The sequence below is a fragment of the Cnephaeus nilssonii genome (genome assembly GCF_951640355.1).
Source record: "Cnephaeus nilssonii genome assembly, chromosome: 19".
Lineage (NCBI taxonomy): Eukaryota > Metazoa > Chordata > Mammalia > Chiroptera > Vespertilionidae > Cnephaeus > Cnephaeus nilssonii.
Window position 1 is genome coordinate 31,373,950 of NC_137090.1, and position 12,897 is coordinate 31,386,846.

At 41.8% G+C, this 12,897-nt stretch overlaps 1 protein-coding gene across 1 annotated transcript in view; it reads left to right on the forward strand.

The window, feature by feature from the left end:
- Positions 1-12,897, forward strand: part of OMG (oligodendrocyte myelin glycoprotein) — a 411,522-nt gene that overhangs the window by 252,957 nt on the left and 145,668 nt on the right. The gene's annotated exons all lie outside the window — the stretch shown is intronic.

A 12,897-nucleotide genomic window follows, 5' to 3' on the forward strand; every position in this document is an offset into this window, starting at 1 on the left:
CTCCCTTCTACTTGAATTCCCTTCTAGAGATATTTGTTTAAAATCACTTTTTGGTTTGAGATCATTTTTTCTAAGAGCAAGTCAAGAGGTTGGCAAACAATGAAAGGTTTTCACTGTTGTTTTTGTAGCTGTCTCAAGGATACCACTTTGCCTTGCCCTATGACTCTGAAATAATTTCTTTGTGCTTTCAAAATATATATATATATAGCTAATATGCAAATTGTCCCTCGGGAGTTCGACCTGGAGACCAGGAGTTCGACTGCTTGCTATGATGTATGCTGACCACCAGGGTGGCAGCATAGAACAAAGGAAGGCCCCCGCCAGCAGCCTGAAGGGTCCTGATTGCCAGCCAGGCCTAGGGACCCTACCCGTGATGAATTTCCTGCACTGGGTCTCTAGTATATCAATAAAATTGGAATCTCTCCAATGGCAGAATAATCACTGGTTTAAAATATTACAAAGACGTTGATAGGAGAGCAGATCCCAGTTTTTTGGAATTTTTTGGTATATGTGTGAACTAGGCTGTGTTGAGGGTGAAATGAATGGTAGATAGGTTATCCAAAATCAATGATTGCATCAGACAAGCCATTGCAAAATAAGAGGATATGTCACTTGCTGGCTCCTCATGTGATATTTGTCCATTAACTTTTTGCTACACTTCAATAAATAAAACGAAAGACAGAACCTTTATTTCCACACTCGGAGGTATTTCCCAGATGCTCTACAAAATGTGTGCATTAAAATATATGATACAGTGGGCCATGAAGATAGCAGTGCCATGCCTTTAGCAACATGAGAACTGTGGGGTACGGGCATCCACAGAGGTTGCATGAGAGGATGATGATATTCTCCAAGCTGTTGTCCAAAGAGAGCAAAAGGAGCAATGAGGCTCTATTTTCTAGGGCACTATCATCTGTTCAAGGGATGTGAAAAAGCCTTATACTATATGCAAGAGCTGCTGCCAGCAGAGCAGCCAGGCTAAGGAGCTGAAGAAAGGAGAAAACTGTCTCTTTTCTTCCTCCATCATCTCCTGTCCCCTCACTCCTCACCATCCCTATATCCACCCCCCCCCACACACACACTTTGCTCCTCATACCTAAGTTCCTCTGAATCCTAGTCATTAAGATCCCTTCTCTCTCCATGTTTCAGCCCTTTCAGTCTCTCTTTTAATGACCTCCCTTCAAGCAGTTTGCCCTCAGAATCCCCTCCCCTAACTACCAAAAACCTTCCTAATAAGATTTAGGTGATAGCCAAGTCAAATGATTTATAAATTGTCTCTCCGTATGAATTACTTCTATATATAAAAAATTACTCTAATTTATTTGATTCTTAACAGCATTAATTTTGGAATTTCAATTTTTAAAACCAACTTCTGAAATTTTGCCACTGCTCTAATAATATAACAGTAGGTTGCAATATAAAATAAGGACCCTATGGCATTTATGCAGGTTCTTGTACAGGGAACAGAGATGGAACAAGAGGCCTACTACATTAATCCATTGGGACCCTGTTTGAGGTGATTAAGAAAACTTAGGAAACCTATGACTGGGCAAAAAGTGGCAGAGATAATGGATCAGGATCCTTTGATCTTTAGCTCAGTATTAGATTTCAGTTTGGTGGGAAAATCACCCTAACACCCAGGTCTCCAGATCGGTAACTTCATGTTGTCAATAAAACATATGAGCTTTAAAAATCAGGAAGAGGAGTTTGAATCCTGGCTTTGCCTCTTACTATAAGTGGTGTGAATTTGCAAAATTTATTTAGCCTCTTTAAAAGTGTTTTCGGCCCTGGCTGGTTTGGCTCAGTGGATAGAGCATTGGCCTGTAGGCTGAAGGGTCCCAGGTTTGATTCTGGTCAAGGGCACATGCTCAGGTTGTGGGCTTGATCCCTCTCCCTTTCCCTCTGAAGTCAATAAAAGTATATTTAAAAAAACAACAACTGTTTCCGTATCTGTAAAATGGGGCTACAATTGCTGGAGGTTTAAATGAGCTAACCTGGCAAGAGCAGAGTTTAATTAAGGTTAGCCTTCTCCCCACCCTCTTTAGCCCTTTGCTTGACAGCTGGAGTCAACCTGGATTACACAACTCCTAGATTCCCAGATCACATCTAGGAAGGGTGGGAAGTGACCAAATTGTTATCAGGAATTTAAACTCCTTGTTTATTTGCTCCTTGGCTCAGTTATCTTATCACTGCTGGTATAATTCTCAAAACCTCTGGAACTCAGTTCATTCCTCAGTGGGATAAGACAATAACAATCAATGATCTTAAGACACAGGTTAGATAAGAGGCAGCTTACATTTACAAAATACAATGTTACCCGAGGATAAAAATGTAGAGTCAAACCCTGGCCAGGTAGCTTAGTTGGTTAGAACATCGTCCTGATACACCAAGGTTGCAACTTTGGTCTTGGCACATACAAGAATTAACCAATGAATACATAAGTGGAGCAACCAAATCGATGCTTCTCTCTCTCTCAGCTTTCATCTCACACTCTCTCTCTCAACATCCTATCTAATAAAAGAGTAATATGCAAATTGACCATCACTCCAACACACAAGATGGCTGCACCCATGTGGACACAAGATGGCCACCACAAGATGGCCAGCAGGGGAGGGCAGTTGTGGGCGATCAGGCCAGGAGGGGAAAGCAGTTGGGGGGGACCAGGCCTGCAAGGGAGGGCAGTTGGGGGCAATCAAGCCTGCAGGGGAGGGCAGTTAGGGGTGACCAGGCTGGCAGGGGAGGGCAGTTAGGGGTGACTAGGCCAGCAGAGGAGGGCAATTAGGGGCAATCAGGCTGGCAGGGGAGCAGTTAGGCATCAATCAGGCTGTTAGGGGAGTGGTTAGGGGGTGATCAGGCTGGCAGGCAGAAGCGGTTATGCAATCAGGAAGGCAGGCAGACGAGCAGTTGGGAGCCAGCAGTCCTGGATTGTGAGAGGGTTGTCCGACTGCTTGTTTAGGCCTGATCCTACTGGAATTGGGCCTAAATGGGCAGTCAGACATCCCTCAAGGGGTCCCAGATTGGAGACGGTGCAGGCTGGGCTGAGGGACACACCCCCTGTGCACGAATTTCGTGCACCGGGCCTCTAGTCAATAAATAAAAGAAAAAAATGTAGTCAAAACACATTTTCAGTAAATGCTATTATAGGGTACAGCAGTGTTTCCAAAATGTGGGGTGTGAATTGCTGGTGGTATACAAAACGATTTTACGTGGAAATCAGCTTCAGCATAAAATGACATAGAAAGTTATTCCCTTTTCAATAGTCTTTGATTACCTCAAGAATTATCATTTTGGGTCCCTGACACTTGCTTATTTCTCTCTTTAAAAAGAGAGTAAGCCTCAGGTTCCATGCCTTCAGCAAGAGGAGTACTTAAGTGGAATTTAGAAATATTCCCCAAGTTTTAATTTTTACATTTATCTTCTTATTATACCAAACATTACTGGTTTTTCATTTATGATGATGGCAAAAAAATTTATTATTAAAATAAATGTAAGTTTTAAAATACATTACATATTAGAAAATTTTATATTTTTAAAAATGAGTTAGCAAATAAAAATATTAAGTGAGTTCTAATACAGTGTGGATTCAGGCAAATCGAAAAGAATAGTTTGAAGAAAAAAAAAGTTTGCAAATAACTGAAGCTCAGGAAATACTGGCCTGTGGATGGTGAATAAGGATACCTGGATTCTGGTCCTGCCTCTGGTAGTAACTTACCGTGTGACGTTGTTGAAGTTACTGGAACCTCTCTGAGTCAGCATCTTCATCAGGAAACTAACAGGGTTTGTTTACGTGGTCTCCAGGGACCCTTCTGGTTCTAATATCCTATAATTTGAAGCAGATGATTAGAACATTTTCTGTTCTTTTGGCTAAGAATCAATGGCTCTGTCTTCCTACCCTATTTTCTCTCCATAATTCCCACCCCCTTTAAGGCATTTTGATATCTAATCCAGAAGAAATATGGGTCTCCTTTTTTATTAACACTCATAAATTTAGCTAGCGCATACGTTATTCTAAAATTGCAAAATGAAGGAAGGAATTCTTTGTAATGGAGAGAATGCTGGATTTAGAGGGCGATGTCATTCATCCTGGCCCTAGCTTTGCCATTTACTGACAATTGATCTTAGGTAACCTTAAGTTCCCTTTAGCACTAAAATTCTATAAAATGCAAATGAATCTATAAAAAGGAAATAGATCAGCTGAGAATTTACTTCATTTCCTTTCTAATTGCGTATTTACCATCTTACAGTAATATTTTAATATAGACTCCAAGCTGAAAAGAGATCTTTATTTTAACCCTCATTTTGATACTAACATGGGATTTGGGACATGGTAGGTAATTAACAAATATTTCATGAATAAATAAAGAGTGGCTTCTCTGGCCAGTTGGAGCAATTGGTTTGAGTGTTGTCCCATACACACCAAAAAGTTTAGGGTTCAATTCCTGTTCAGGGCACAAGCCTAGGTTTTGGGTTTAATCCCTGGACGTGACGCCTATGGGAGGCAACCCATTAATGGTCTCTCTCAAATCAATATTGCTCTGTCTCTAAAATCATTAAAAAAACATATCCTCAGGTGAGGATTAAAAATAAGAATGAAACTTTTTTTAAATAAATAAAAATAATTTAAAAAACATTTTAAAGTGGCTTTTTGTGAACATGAGGCCATGAAAAATCATATATCATCAGGTAAGAACTTAATTCAAAGGAAGTTAATTGAGCACTTACTATTTATTTGGCAGCCATATTTGCCAGGCATTATACCTCTTTATTTTCCAGAAAGAGCAAGTTAAAAAAGACATGACCTCTGTCTTCCATTAATTTATGACCCTTTTAGGGGAGATTGCACATATACAAATAACTACATTATGCTAAAAGAACTACAGTACACTAGGAAAAGTACTGAGCTTCTTATGAGCAGAACTGTGCCTCAACCTTATTCTTCCACTAACTAGTTGTATGAATGTGAGAAAGTCATTTGTACAATTGAACATCAGTTTCACCACCTGTAAAATAAGTTTACACTGTATGATCTCTAAGGTCCCATTCAGCTATGAGTCTGAAAGTGATTCTATGCCTCTGAGAAATTAGTTTAAATACTTACTCTTGAAGACTTTTAACTCTATGTTGGAGGTGATCTTTTCAATACAAGCAAAGTCACCAAAATGTTTTTTTATTGGCTTCAATCTTCAATTGCCTCAATCTTTGAACTCTCCTATTAGTAAACTTTCTAATTTGATTTCTCTTTATTTTTGTAAAGACAATAATAAGAACACTTGCTTTCTAAATTAACCTCAACTATCCTATTAGGAAGTTAGATGAAAGATATAATTCAACTCCATTCAACAAACGTTTATTGAACATCAATTATGTGCAAAGCCCTAAAAATGATTCCAAGATCAAGAAAGGTCATGGCCCTTAGGAACCTACAACCAAGTAGAGAAAAGGAAACATTTCCACTATATCAAGGGTATATTCATTTCATAGAAAGGAAAAAACAAATCCAGAAAACAAAATAATGAGGAAGATATAAAAGAACTTGAAAAAAAATAATATGGAGGAGTATTGGAAATCAGTCAGAAATTCCTCAGCCTAAAAAAAAACTATGACCTATAAACTAGCAACTAAAGCCATCAGTAGGAAGATCTAGCATTTAAATCCACCACACAAGGGGACAAGCTAGTGGGGGCCAGAAGCTCGAGTAGAGATAGCCTATCAGTTGTCCCCAGGGCTCTCAGGGTCCCGTGAAAAAGATTCAAACTCCAGTCAATGTGGTTGCCCTCCAACAGAAGGGAGAAACAACTGATCAAAAAGCCAGGCTACAGAAAGCATTTCCCAAACAAGAAACAAAATAGCCATCGCCGGTTTGGTTCAGCAGATAGAATGTCAGCCTCCGGACTGAAGAGTCACAGGTTCGATTCCAGTCAAGGGCACATGCCTGGGTTTTGCAGTCTTGATCCCTTGTAGGGGCTGTGCAGGAGGCAGCCAATCAATGATTCTCTCATCATTTATGCTTCTCTCTCTCTCCCTCTCCCTTCCTCTCTGAAATCAATAAAGATATATTAAAAAACAACAACAACAAAGTAACAGAGGGGGAAGGAGGTACCAAGTTAAAGAAATCTTTGTGTTTTGTGTGGTATGTGACGTGTAATTTTCTTTCCCCTTATAATCTCTATAGAATGGTCACAGGCAGAAACATTCAGAAAAATGGAAATGCAAAGCTCTATCAAAGGAAGAGAAAAATGATTGATATGAGGAAAATCTCCACTATAGTGTGGAATATTCCATTTTGTACAGATTTTTCCTGAAGGTCAAGGACTGAGCTAAAGGACACAGCTAGCATGTGAGTGCCCTGAGGAAGAGGAGCCCTGGTCAATAGCTCAATTGGTTAGAGCATCATCCTGATATACCAGGGTTGCAGGTTCTATCCCTGGTTAGGGTACATACAACAATCAACCAATGAATGCATAAGTAAGTGGAACAACAAGTCTCTCTCTCTCTCTCTCTCTCTCTCTCTCTCTCTCTCTCTCTCTCTCGTCAATTAATCAATCAATAAAAGGAGAGGAAGGGGAAGGAACTGGGTTAGTTCAGCAACAAGCACAGGGAATCAATCCTGAAGAAGACTGGAGACAGGGGCCTCATGCTTAATCTTTTAGATATCTCCTATATAATAAAAGCCTATATAATAAAATGGTCCGGTTGGCCATTCAACCAATCAAAGCGTAATATGCTAATGATATGCTAAGGCTGCTCAACCACTCCCTATGACATGCACTGACCACTAGGGGCAGACACTCACTCTAACTGGTAGGTGAGCTTGCTGCTGGGGTCTGGTAGATCGAGACTGAGTGAGACAGGCCTGACACATGCTGAAACCCTCCCACATCCCTCCCAGGCCCCGATCGTGCACTGTTGGGGTCCCTCGGCCTGGCCTGTGCCCTCTCACAATCCGGGACCCCGCCCCCCCGCCACTGGGGGATGTCGGAGAGCCGGTTTTGGCCCAATCCCGCAGGCCAGGCTGAGGGACTCCACTGGTGCACAAATTTGTGCACCAGGCCTCTAATAATATGATAATTTTCTGGGGCATTCCAGCCATAGATATAGAAACATCTAGACTGGTTGCACCATTTCCCACACTTTTGAGCAAATTTAGATATAGTTGTAAACTAAGATCAAATTATACATCTTTGAAAACCCAATGCTGATATCTTGCTCATACCACACTGTCAAAACACCCCACAAAATATGTGAATCAGGAAGAGTGAAAAATAAGATAGCAGAGTAAAAGTGGGGCCACTGTTAGACTTTTCATCCTCTGAAAGGCTACCACAGACAAAAGAGGTTACCACCAGAACTTTCCTCTGGACCCTGTTGTTTTTCCAGCACATTTCATAATTATAAAGGTATCTATTACTGTTTATTAATAAATATGTTTATGTGTCCAAAGTAAGCTTGTCTAGCTAAATCCTGAGCAAATTCCATAATCTTCAATCTAGAATCCCAGACTTAACTCTACAAATCCATGATTAGAAACTCTAGCCCTGAACAAATTCTTCAGCTTTGCCTAAGAGTTAGCCTGTGGGGAGCTGGATAACAATTACAATAGCAGAGAGGTCCAAAAAGCAAAAACAAACACCAAACAAGCAACTATCCTATTGTTTATTGTCTAAATCACGTGGGCTTTCCAGGCTGTTATTAACTTTTATTTGTTTGTTTGGTCTTGTTTGTACAGAGTCAAAACACTATGGCAAACTTTTTCATCTTTGAAATTTAACCACATTAGGGAACAATAAAATATTTGGTACTTTGGATGTTGTAGTTTTGTGTGTTTTTTTCCTGGTGGTGCTGCCTTCAAACCCCTGTTGCAAAATTAAGTAAAAAACAAAAAATCTTAGTCGTGTTTTGTTATTGTTTTAAGTAAGTATTGTTTCCCTTTAATTATAGGCAGGAGACACTTATTGTTCTCACCAAGACATAGGTTTAGAAATAAAATCCTGCCCTGGCTGGGGAGCTCAACTGGTTAGAGCAGTGGTCGGCAAACTGCAGCTCACAAGCCACATGCGGCTCTTTGGCCCCTTGAGTTTTTAGCAAAGGCCAGCTTAGGAGTACCCTAATTAAGTTAATAACAATGTACCTACCTATATAGTTTAAGTTTAAAAAATTTGGCTCTCAAAAGAAATTTCAGTCGTTGTACTGTTGATATTTGGCTCTGTTGACTAATGAGTTTGCCGACCACTGGGTTAGAGTATTGTCCTGATATGCCAAGATTGCGGGTTCCATCAAGGGCACATATAAGGAAGAAGTTCACCTCCAAATTAAGTTAAGATTACCTACAATAATGTGGTGAAAAAAATTTTTTAAATTAATATAGGAAATTATCTACATATATATAAAAGCCTAAGCGACCATTACGACTGGTCAACCAAACGACTGGTCGCTATGATGCACACTGACCACCAGGAGGCAGACGCTCAATGCAGGAGCTGTCCCCTGGTGGTCAATGTGCTCCCACAGCCAACCTCCCACAGTCCCTCCCCACCGCTCTGCCAGCCTGCCCCGATCGGCCCCGATAGGGACTGGGTGAGACGGCCTCCATAGGCCCCGATCGCCAGCCAGGCCAAGGGACCTCACATATGCACGAATTGGTGCACCAGGCCTCTAGTTATTTTATAATATGAAAGAAAAAAGGCAAGACAAATTTTTATATTGCAGTCTACTTCCAAATGCTAATTATTTACATATGCGTGTTATATTTTCCTTGAACAAAAGGATGTAATCATTATTGCTCCCCCTCTCTTATGCTTAAGTACCTCCCTGCCAGTATAAGAAAATGGTAGAGAAAAAACACACACCACACCCTTAAGGGGTATAATGCCATGAAATGCCAGACTATTAATACAACATTTTGTTGAGATGTGAGAAATGGAATATAAGGGAGGGTAAAAAAATTTTTCAATTGTATTTTAAGATAGCAAATATTGGTTCAAAATTTTCAAGGAAATAATATCTACATAACAAAAATTATGAGTAACCAGCCGAAACCAGTTTGGCTCAGTGGATAGAGCGTCGGCCTGCGGACTCAAGGGTCCCGGGTTCGATTCCAGTCAAGGGCATGTACCTTGGTTGCGGGCACATCTCCAGTAGGGGTTGTGCAAAAGGCAGCTCATCGATGTTTCTAACTCTCTATCCCTCTCTCTTCCTCTCTGTAAAATATCAATAAAATAAAAAAATTATGAGTAACCAGCCTTAGATAACTACACAGCAGCAATGTTTTCTGAATAACTCAAGAATGAGATTCAAAAGAATAGGGTGGGGTTTTTTTAGTGGTTTTGACACTGTTGTGATGAGCTAATCCTATATAATAAAAGAGTAATATGCAAATTGACTGTCACTCCAACACACAAGATGGCTGCCCCCAGGTGGTCAAAGATGGTTGCCCCCATGTGGACACAAGATGGCTGCTACAAGATGGCCAGCAGGGGAGGGCAGTTGGGAGGGACCAGGCCTGCAAGGGAGGGCAGTTGGGGGCGATCAAGCCTGAAGGGGAGGGCAGATAGGGGTGACCAGGCCAGCAGAGGAGGGAAGGTGGGGGGGACCCAGGCCTTCAGGGGAGGGCAGTTGGGGGGACCAGGCCTGCAGGAGAGGGCAGTTAGGGGTGACCAGGCCTGCAGGGGAGGGCAGTTGGGGGGGACCAGGCCTGCAGGGAAGGGCAGTTGTGGGGAACCCAGGCCTGCAAGGGAGGGCAGTTGGGGGGGGGGGGGGGACCAGACCAGCAGGGGAGAGCAGTTAGGGGCGATGAGGCTGGCAGGGGAGGGCAGTTAGGGGTGACCGGGTCTGCAGGGGAGGGCAGTTGGGGGGGACCAGGCCTGCAGGGGAGGGCAGTTGGGGGCGACCAGACCGGCAGGGGAGCAGTTAGGCATCAATCAGGCTGGCAGGGGAGTGGTTAGGGGGTGATCAGGCTGGCAGGCAGAAGCGGTTAGGGGCAATCAGGAAGGCAGGCAGGCGAGCAGTTGGGAGCCAGCAGTCCTGGATTGTGAGAGGGATCCCAGATTGGAGTGGGTGCAGGCTGGGCTGAGGGACACACACCCCCATGCATGAATTTTGTGCACTGGGCCTCTAGTAATTTATAATAGGAAAAGAGCAAAGTGGGAGGCTAGACATTATAAGCATAGTCATTTGGGCAGCTTCACCAGAAAGCTGCAACTTCACACTCCCCAGGGAGCCACCGGTCCATTCCCTGCAGAGCACTGTGGGAAGGGATTGGACAAAGAGGAGAATAGACACATGTGTAGTAAACTTGGGGTGCCCATCAGTCAAACCTGGGAATAGATATCATTGGCTAGGATGGGTGGAGCCAATCCAAGTCTGGGAAAATTTGGGAACACATAATCCCCCAAACAAAGAAGTTCACCCTTTTGGCTCTCTTGGCTCTTTGGTTCCTTTGGCTTGTTCCTACCCATGTTCCCTCCATAGTCTTGGGGCCCTGCAGACCCTTCCTGCAATGGACTGATGAACTGCAATGGGGAACACAAGCTAAGCTAGCCTGATGCTGGATTAGACTGTGCAGACATGGAATGAAAACTCTGGGCAACAGCTTTAATCCTAGCCCCATTAAAGGCACAGCTGGACCTTTTCCTTGCTGGGATGAAGGGAGAGGGGACCGTGGAAACTCAGGGATATAATTCCACAGAAATAAAGCTTTCTACAATATCTCATTCTCCTGTGTGAGTCTCAGAAAATTCCTTTTCTCAAGATATCACAAGAAACCCACAGGCAACCTGTGGGGATGAGGAGAGCTCCCCACTGATTACAGTTTTAGTGTTTTGAAAATGAATACTTTCCAGAACTTTCATTTATTATTTTGATTATACATATATTTAATGCTATTTTTTATGGCTCTTTGCCCATCTCTTATTTTTTTGAGAATATGATCTTCCAATTTTGCAGTTAGCTGGGATTACTATATATAAGAATAATATCCAACACATATCTGTCACTTAGTATCTGACACTGTACCAGACCCCGTTCTAAATGCTTTTTTATATCAACTCAATCTTTAAAACTATGAAGTAGGTATTATTACTATCCCCATTTTATAGATGAGAAGACAAGCATAGGGAGCTAAATAATTTGCTCAAAGACGTACAGCTAGTACATTTTTAAAAGACTAGAAGAAAACACACCAAGGTGGTTTTTCTCAAGGCATGAGGTTATAAAGGATTGTTAAGAGAGATGTCATAATAAGATCTTGAACAGCTGAGTTGGAAAGGAGAGGACAGATTTCAGAGCAGTTTAAGAGAAAATACTGTCAGAGCTTGTGGATTGATTGATTCCACCTGGGGTAGAGAGAGAGGGAGAGGGGTTTTAATACCTCAGCCTCTGGCTCCGGGTCTGACTGAGTGAATATGATCACTGAAGTAGGGAATACAGAAGATTGGAGCAGCTTTGAGAGAGAAGATGATGCGCTCAGTCTTGACATGTTGAGCTTTTATTGTTAACTAGAGGCCTGATGCATGAAATTCATGCAACAGGCTCGGCCCTTGCAGCCTGGGCTGCGCCCACGCTTTGTCCGGAAGGTCGTCTGGACTGTTGTTCTGCTGTTCTGTTTATTTAGCATATTAGCTCTTTATTATATAGGATTATTTAAATATGCAAATTTTAAACTCAAGAAAGAAGTCAGGTCTGGACTTGAGAGTCTTCACACAGAGCTGGTAGTTAAACCTAACAGAGAGGTTACCAAGGAAGCAGGGGAAAAACTGTGGGCCAAGGATAAAACTCTGGAGAACTTTAACTTTATGTGATTTACAAGGAATATGATGGCTATTCGGATTTAACATTAAAATAGATATGAAATGCAAGGCATATGTTTGCTTTTCCAGCTAGGTTTCATTTATGAGAGATAAGGTAGCATGGGAGTAGCTAGGGCAGGGCAGTCAAGAGAAATTTGGGTGCAAATCTAACACTTTGCCACTTAATAGCTTTGTCACTGCTGTCAAGTTACTAAGTGTCTGTAAAATGTGAATGATTAATACACTACTCATACCATTGTGGGTATTACATGGGTTAATCCACAAAAACACGTCTATGGCATGGTGCCTAGCATGTAGCGTGGACACAATAAATATTCAATGTTATCACTAATGAGTACACAAATCATAAAATTATTTTTCACTCCACTATCATGCTTTGCCAGTTGAGAAAATGGTCAGGAAGTCTGCTGGTTAGCAGAAATAAATAAACTACAGTGGAATGCAATAATTGTATGAAAGCCACCAAAATAATTCACAGACACTCAAGAACTGGTATTTTTCCATGAATTTCTATGGTATAGTACAAGTAAACGGAGGTAATTGCAGATGGTTAAAAGAATTAGAAATGCTGGTTTATGAGCTACAAGCCTATTTAAATTTTTCTTTTGTTCTCTAAATATTTAACAACTAGCCCCACTGTCTGGCAGTAAGTAGTTAATAAATGTTAACTGGATGTAACAAAGTGATTTAATAAAAATAGGAGATAGTGTTTTTATATCTGCTATTAAACAGTTCACTACTGGAAGAATTATCACTCATGCAATGAAAAAGTAGACACCGAACGTGTCATTTGAAATCTCTCAAGAGTTTGGTTATGCAACTCTTTTCCCATCCGTACCTGCCGCCTTTTTGAAATTCCCAGCCTTCTATAGGTTTCCTTTTGGAACGAAGTTTAGAGTCCTCGGAAGGGCTCATTAAAATGCCAATATGTCCTCTGTATATGGGAACCAACTTGGCTTCTGGCAGACACTGACACATTTATCAGCCCTGCAGTGTGAGTAGCTAACTCCCGATGGGCTAGACCTCGGGTGCAGGAAGGCCGTTTCTGAGCTGACATGGGGGGTCAGCCTGGGCCAAAGGCCCGAGCACCGCG